The following is an 8,703-nucleotide window of genomic DNA, read 5'->3' as shown; positions in this document are numbered from 1 at the left end:
AACAATATCTTGCTGTAATGAATTCGCAAACTAAAAGCCAGAAGTCGTAAGGTCCTTATTGAAACCCTTGATTTTAGGATCTAAAAAGGCTCTGTGGGATCAAGGCGTAATTGGAGGGGAAGCCTTGAACAGAGCGGCACCGTGGCGACATGGCTCCAAAATAAAGCAGAATCCGACGAGAACCAGGAAAACAAAACATATTGCTTGCCTAAACTTAGTTAAACTTCATCTTCAGACCACAACCTCACCTCAGAAACAATTAATATTTTGGGGAACACCACTTCATACTTACTGCTAATACTACATATAAATGCAAAAATTTATATTCGAGCTATTTATTAGTTTTTGAGTATTTTCTGAATATTTCCTAATTTACTTTTTGTTTTGTTATTTCATATAGTGTTTATTTTGTTTAGATTTATTGTTTGTTTATTTTGCATGTTTGATTTGGGTAATTGGCACATTATTTTCTGTTAGGCTTGCTTTTGTAGAGTTAATTGGTACCACCTGCACTTGGAGGTTATTTAGGGAGGTTGCAGGTAGAGGATCAGCGTGCACCTGGGTGGGGCTATGGTTTTTTACCAGAGCAAGAGAAGCAGCAGGAAGTGATTGCACCAATTGTTTGCTTGCCATGGAAAATAAACCAAGATAAAACCTACTGGAATTTTGTTGGATTATGATTTCTTTTGCCTGCGTAAACCACAACCCAGTGCATCAGTGGCAGTTTGAGTTTAGATTTTTGATTTTTGTTGCATTTTAGACAAATAGACAATTTAGACAATTTATTTACAGAAAAAAACTGGGGAACAGAATCCTTTGAGGGTCTTTTAGAGCAGTTAATCCATGTTTGTGGAGTGCCATGTTTAGTTGTGAGTAAGGAGTGATGTCATGTCTGAAAATACAAATTAATTGAAACCTGATATATGATGGCTTCAATTCTGCACCTCAACATCTGCGTAGCTTGGTTCTTCTTTGTCCAAAATGACAAAAGGGCAAGGATTAAAATTGGTGTAGCAGTGTGTACATTCTCATATGAAGTTAATTTTTTAAAATCCCCACGCCTGCATAGGAAGTGGAGCATGTGTCTTTCAGGTACTGTTTTGTGCATCAGTAATGTTTCTGGCCCCTAAACCTGAAAAGTGTTAGAGAGAAAACTTGAGAGAGATGACCGAAATGTATGGATTCCATTTCAGTTCACAGCATCCAGTGGTGGTCCCTTCATGCCACTCATTACATCGGTGTAAGAAGCCAATAAAATTTTCCACTGAGTACCAGCATCCATGAGGAAACGCTTATTGAATAGCAACTTATCTATATTCCTATAGCTCACAGTCTCCACCAAGTGACGGGTCTGGCATTTTCCCTGTATAAAAAGAGTCAGGAGGCATGCAGCTCCTGGCTCTCATTACAGAACACCAGTGGAAAAAACACAGCTTGGGTCATCCGAACTCTGCATGGGGACAACAGCAACCACAGGCACTGTTTCCCCATCTGGATAGTGTATTGCCTGTGCCGGTAGGACAGCATGCACTCTGTATGGCCACAATGCCTGCAGAATTCTGTCTTCCTCCTTCTTCTTGGCACAAGACTCTTTGGCCAACCCAAGCTGCGCTATAAGGATGTCTGCAAGCACGACATAAAACCTCTGGACATCAATGCTGAAAGCTGGAAGACCGCAGCATATGGCGCAGTGTACTCACGAAGCAGTTGAAGACGGGCGTAAAGAAGATCCAGAGCCTGGCAGAGGACAAGAGAGCCAGACAGAAGGCGCGCTCACCTGGAGACCACCCAGCGACCGCTCACACCTGCATCCACATTGGCAGAGTCTGTCGCTCTCGGATCGGCCTCACCAGTCACGACCGGAGCAGTTCCATCGCTGGTCCTAAAGCAGCATCCAACTAGGGTGCAATCATCCATCGTCGACACCGACTGACAGAGGCCTACTACCATATGTTGGAGTTGGATACATTAATAGATTTGAGAAATTATCAGCCCTGAAGTGCCCCCCCCCCAGTCTGAGGTGACTGGCATGTCAGTGTGAGCAGTCAGTCAGGCGGAAGGTGGCCGGTCCCAGCTGTCCTGGGACCTGCAGTGGTGCACACCAGAAAGAGAGCAACTTGTGGGAATGAGTGAGTCACTGCACTCAGACCCACTGTCTCAAATCTGACACGGTGAGTGCTGGATATTTCACACTATTTTTTTTTTAATATAAAAATGGCTATATCCCATGTGCTGCCACTAAAAATTGCTGATCTCCACTGATGGAATGTAGAGTGTAATCTTGTATGTGAAGATGGATGTAATCAATGTAATCAATGTAATAGTAATGTGAAGATAGAAAACCTGATCATGTTGAGGTGTTGATGCGAGTGTCTTACGTGAACAATGGCATCAGTTAGGCCAGTTGAAATAATCAGACCCTCCTTCATCTCCAGTGCCTTTGATATCAACATTTCCACTGCGGGCAGGAGGGTTCTATAGTAACAGTTTTCTTCTTGCAGGATATCCAGACATTTAAGAATCATTTCTTTATTAATACAAGTCCTCCAATAAAAGGTATACAATTTTTACAAAGAATATGGGAAAAAGACAGACCTTCCTGAAATTGGTACCAATTGCCTCCACATCCTTGAATTGTAATGATGACAGTGCCTGTGGAGTACAGTTTATAAATTGCACATGTTCGCGCTACTTCCGCATTAAGCCGATCCGTTATTAACTGCCAGGCTTTTTCCCTCTCCTTTTTTTTACAACACTCATGTTGCCTTTCTTGTGGATTATACTATTTCATATAGTTGAAGAAGCATTGCCTTCTCCTCCCGCGTAAAGAAAGATGCACGTCCTTGTTCCATTTTCAATCTGTGATTCTGTGATTGATCTCGTGGTCTTCTTAAGAATATTGTGAACTTGGACTTATCCAAATGATCCACACCGGGCTTGACTAAGCCGCGTCTTCTGTCTCAGCAAACGTGCATCCAATTAATCCGAGAAAGCACTGACTAGGCTTATTAAGCGGTGCCTGCGCATTTATCCTGGATGTATTTTTCCTGGTTTTGGTGACACCAAAACCCAAAAACAAACACACAACGAGAGGCCCTCTTTCAGACAGCCTCCAGCTTCAAGGTCCATCCAGGTGTCCTGAGACCTGCCTTGACCAGCACAGCATTGCTGCAGTTCATCTCTTTCCCCCATCTGTTTCCTACTGCCCTCTTAATCCTCTGCTGCCCTGGGAGAGGGCGGGGCGAGAAATCGATAATCACCCTCAGGTGACTCCAATCAACTCTCTCCCCAGCAGCTCCCCTGATAGCCAGCTCGATCACTTCTCTCTGCACCCGAGCTTGGCCACGCCCCATTACCACAATCATCTTGGGGTTGCAATGTCATCTAGCTCCTGCAATGTTGTCTGAAGATCACTTTCCATTTTTGAATATTCATTCAAGCAGCTGGAAAAAATTATTCGTCACATTTGCCATGTTCCGCCTGGGCACGTCATCATGCTAACGAGTTATCTGAAAGCGGGCGACTCTACAGTAGAGACATCCTGCATGTTTTCAACAACATACTGTACAATGGCTTTGTTGACCTCTCCCTGGCTAACAATCCAGCTAAGTTCCAGCCACTGTTGTTTGTGTGGAGAGCTTGAAACTTTAGTTGAACGCGTCCACAGAGTTAGCTTCTCCAAACTTCGTTGTGACATGTGGCTTCTGGAGGTGCTTCAACAGACTGGAGTTGCTCTTAATCACGGTAGATAGGAGCTTTGAGCCAGAAAGACACTCCTTACACTAATTAGTGTAGTAAACAAAAATATATATATATAGATATATAATATACACAGGAAAAAATTCTATACAATAATACTAAGACTATATATACAGACTATATACACACATATATAAATATATATACATGCCCTTATACACACACCCATATATGCCTACATACATATACACACATATACACGTATCCACATGTATACACATACACACACCCTCACATACATACAGACACATACAATAAGTACAGAGTAAATTAAAGACATGAGAAATTTTCCAGAATAAAAAGATAAGAGAAGTGAGCTGAGCGGGATAAAGAAGAGTAAGGAATGCAAGGATAATAAATATTATTAATGTGTTAGGATAGGAGCGTTACCAGAGTAATGGACCTAAGCAGCATACAAATGTGAGTTTCCTCTGTCAGCCAGGTGAGCGTTATTGTGATGGCTTGTGGCAGGAATGACTTCCTGAGTCTGTCCTTGTGACAACAGAGCTGTACCAGTCTGTTGGAGAAGGAGCTCCGCTGTCTGTCCAGTGTGTGGTGGAGAGGGTGGTCGGGGTTATCCATGATGGACAGCAGTTTGTTCAGTGTCCTCCTCTCCACCACAGCCTCCACAGTGTCCAGTTTGCAGCCTATCATGGAGCTAGCTTTCCTGATCAGTTTGTTTAGTCTGTTGGAGTCGCTGGCTCCCATGCTGCTCCCCCAGCAAACCACAGCAAAGAAGAGTACACTGGCCACCACAGACTGGTAGAGCATCTCCAACATCTTGCTGCACATGTTGAAGGATCTCAGCTTCCTCAGGAAGGAGAGTCTGCTCATCCCCTTCTTGAACACAGCGTCGGTGTTGAATTTCCAGTCCAGTCTGTTGTTGATTTTAACACCCAGGTACTTGTAGTCCTCCACCTCCTCCACATCCTCTCCCAGAATGCTCAGTGGCTGTGAAGGCATCCTCTTCTTTCTAAAGTCGATCACCATCTCTCTGGTTTTGTTGACATTCAGTCTCAGGTGGTTGCGTCCAGCCCACTCCACAAAGTTATCCACCACTGTTCTGTACTCTCCCTCCCCCTTCTCATCTATACACCCAACAACAGCCGAGTCATCAGAAAGTTTCTACAGGTGGCATGGCTCTTGCACAGGAGTGGTAGCCACAGGGGTGAGAGGGGGGAGGGGTAGATGCGGTGGGGGTGAGAGAGGGCCTGCATGTGTGGTGGAGACAGACGGCCTTGAGCTGAACCGATTGAAGAAGCTCTTCAGCTTGTTGGCTCTCTCCAGGTTGCCTGATGGTTGCCTCTGTTTCACTTTACATCCGGTGATCTGTTTCATCCCAGTCCACACATCCTTCACGTTGTTTTGCTGGAGTTTGGGCTCCAGCTTCCTCCTGTAGCTGTCTTTGCAACCCCTCAGTTTCTTCCTGAGCTAGTGCTGTACACTCCTCAGCTCCTCTCTGTCACCAGACCTGAAATCCCTCTTTTTTTTGTTTAGCAGTGCTTTCAGGTCACAGGTAATCCATGGCTTATTGGGGAAGCAGCGTACAGTCCGGGTTGGCACGGTGGAGTTTTCACAGAACTTGATGTATTGTGATGCAGTCAGTCACATTATTGATGTCCTCCCCAGAGCACATTCCAGTCTGTTGTCTCAAAGCAGTCCTGCAGTGCCTTGGCTGCCTCCTGAGTCCACCCCCTCACCATCCTGCTGTGAATAGGCTGCCTCTTGACAATGGCGACATATTCGGGGGTCAGCAGGACCAGGTTGTAATCTGATCTGCCAAGGGGAGGAAAGGCTAAGGTGTTGTATGCATCCCTGGTGTTTGCATGCAGGAGATCCAGAGTTTTATTTTGCCTCTGGTAGGCAATCTACATATTGCCGGAAGGTTTGCAGTAGTTTGTCCAGTGAGACATGATTGAAGTCTCCAGTGATGATGATGAGGGCGTTGGGGTGTTGAGTCTGTACCTTGGCAACAGTGGAGATGATGACGTTACAGGTCGACGGCGAATCAGCTATAGAGTATTTGCAGTCACGCGACCCGGAAGTTGGCAACCGGAGGACCGCCGCCATATTGGAGTGAAAACAACAAGTGAGACGCGGTTTCATTCATAAACAGTAGTACATGTTCGGTGTTCTTTAACGTTAAAAATGTTGACTGATAAGGAGTGTAGGGATATTGTTGTGTTGTTAGATCAAGTGGACAGTCTTGACGTAACACACAAAGACTGATACCAGGAGAAACTACAGATTTCATGCTTGAAGCATGATCCATATACTCCTGAGACTCAGGAAGTCCCCGATCTGGAGCACGCGTACATTTACTGTTATCTAATCGATAGTTCTTCGACGTACACAAAAGCAGCGATGAAGGCGTATAAGAGCCTGGATTCATACAAGTATTTTGCTTCTGGCTTTGTGGAAGCACTGGGACCCTATCGAATCGGCAACACGGAAAACGTTCTTGCAAAATCTAAGGTGCGTAGATCTGCTAACTTACATGTCAATGTTAAACTCCAGGCCAAAATGGACTTGTTTATCGTGTAAAGACTTACAGTTGGCGCTTTTATATGTTCGTTTCTAAGGAAAAGCAATCATCAACAGCATTAAAATGGTCCTAAATTGTTGGCAATACAGAATTATAATTACTTGTTATAATGTACTTCCCGCATTTCACACTCATTCTTGTCTCAAAAGACAGTTTATTCAACAAGTTGGTGACTGAAGATAGCAGCCACAGTCACTCCCGCTATTTCATAATTTAGCTGATTGTTGTTGTTGTTGTTTTTTTTTTGAGAGTGAAGCAGTAGACGCTCAAGTTATTAGCTGCAGTGTCAGTGACAAATACAAGCCACTGTTTTAAACCATGAAATTTCTGACATCATTGTTTTAACGTTCATGTCTCGGTGAAACACAACACACTGCACTCCCGATATTCCCTCTGAGTCTTAATCAGCACGGAGAGCTCGTCCTTACTCCCCAAAGACCTATCGTTCCCCGTGATGATTGCCTGTACAGCTGGGCGAAATCTCCTCTTCTTTGCCCTCAGCTTGGCTCCAGCTCTGCGTCCCCGGCGCCTCTTCCATAGGTCCTCGGGGACATTTGGCCATGCTCTGGTCCGCAGGATGGGTTTACGCAGAGCAATCAGCTAATCGCGGGTGTAAGCAATGTGCTCACTGTCGTGTCTGAAGCCTCCCAATGCCATGAGTGCCACGTGTGTCCGATTAGCACACCGAAAAGAATGAGAAAGTAAAGAAAAAACTAAGAAAAAAGTTCAAAACTAAGAATACACGGGAGCTGAAATAAGAGGTACCTCAGGGGTCGGTCTTTGGACCAAAACTATTTCATTTATACGTCAATTACATAATTTCTGTATCCAAACTGCTCAAATATGCTTCTCTTTGCTGATGATACAACCATATTTTATTCTGGGAATAATTTAACACACTTGTTGGATGTGGTCAAAGGAGAATTTAAAAGAATAAAAACATGATTTGATGCAAATAAATTATCACTAAATCTGGGAAAAATGCACTTCATGATATTCAGTTACAGAAGGGTAGACACTGATAATTCAATTAATATAGAAAGTACAGAAATTAATAGAGTGAGAGAAACTACGTTTTTGGGTGTCACGGTGGATGGAAAAGTAAAATATCAAAAACAATTGCAGTATTATACAAGGTGAATGACTTGTTGAATGACAAAACACAATACATGTTATACAATTCTCTGATTGTTGAATACCTGACCTACTGTGTTGAAGTTTGGGAAATGTTAGTAAGACAAACATCCAGTCAGTATTTGTACAAAACAGTCATTACAATAATAAGTCTACAAAATACAGAGATCTAGAAAACAAATTTTTCAGCCAGTTAAAATGATAGAAATTTCATGATGTAGTGAATTATAGTATTCTGAATGAAGAGCTCTCAAGAGGACTGTGTGAATGATGTCTTCAGGAATATGCACAGCCCCTCACACTGGTGTAAAGATTTAGCTGACCAACCTTCCCTTTCTTTACACTGCACCTAAGGATGGGGTGGCTAAAGGGTTAAATTAGAAATGAATGTGGTTTCATTGCAACTACATTTTTCCATTCCTTTACAAAATGGTCCCTTGGATTTTCTTTGAAACTCAGCAGGATGTCCTCTTCTGTTGATAAACTATCAGACAGAAATCATGCATACTACTTAAAAAACTGTGTGTCCTAATAGTCAAATGCCTAAATATAATTGCCAAGCATTTCTCACAACAGCTACAAACCTTCACAATCATGAACTTAAAAATAATCCTTACCAGTGAAGAAGACTGGCAGTTCAAAATGATTGGTTTACTTCTCAAGCTGTTATGAAGCACATGCTTCGTAGTGACAACTGGGATTTGCCTTTAATCACAGTGTGTGACCTTGGTTACTCTGCCAAGACTTGTTTTGGGCATGGATGGTGCAAATCACTGTTATACCTCTAGATCAGCAAACATGTGACTGGATGTTGTGCATTGAGGCCAACTATCAAGGCCATCCGGGTTCTGAGTCAACCCTGGACCCAGCTGAAATTTGTTGACTCAACTATTTGTTCCTAATTTTTTCAGAAGACTCATTTCCTTCAATGAGTTTGTTGTCCTTCAGGAATGACTGTTGCGCTCACAGTCAGTTTGACTTGACCTCTGCAGTGCTGGCGGGAGAGTCAGCTCTGTTGCCTGGACGTCTGAGGCAGCGGTAACATGGAGCTGCATCCCGGTGCTGTGCATCTCAGTGTTCAAGTGCATGCTGGGAATAATACTGATAAAGCTATGTTTTGTCTTCAAGTGCATTGGCACAAGGATTCTCACAGGTTTAGGGGCTGTGTAGAAAAAAACAAAACCATTGCTCTTGCTCTTCAAGACTACTGAGGATCATCCAGCCGGTCACATCATAACAACTGCCCACATCTGTGCAACTAAATC

The sequence above is a fragment of the Salarias fasciatus genome, chromosome 6 (assembly GCF_902148845.1).
Source record: "Salarias fasciatus chromosome 6, fSalaFa1.1, whole genome shotgun sequence".
NCBI lineage: Eukaryota > Metazoa > Chordata > Actinopteri > Blenniiformes > Blenniidae > Salarias > Salarias fasciatus.
The sequence above is the reverse complement of the archived record's forward strand: the minus strand, read 5'-3'. Positions refer to the sequence as shown.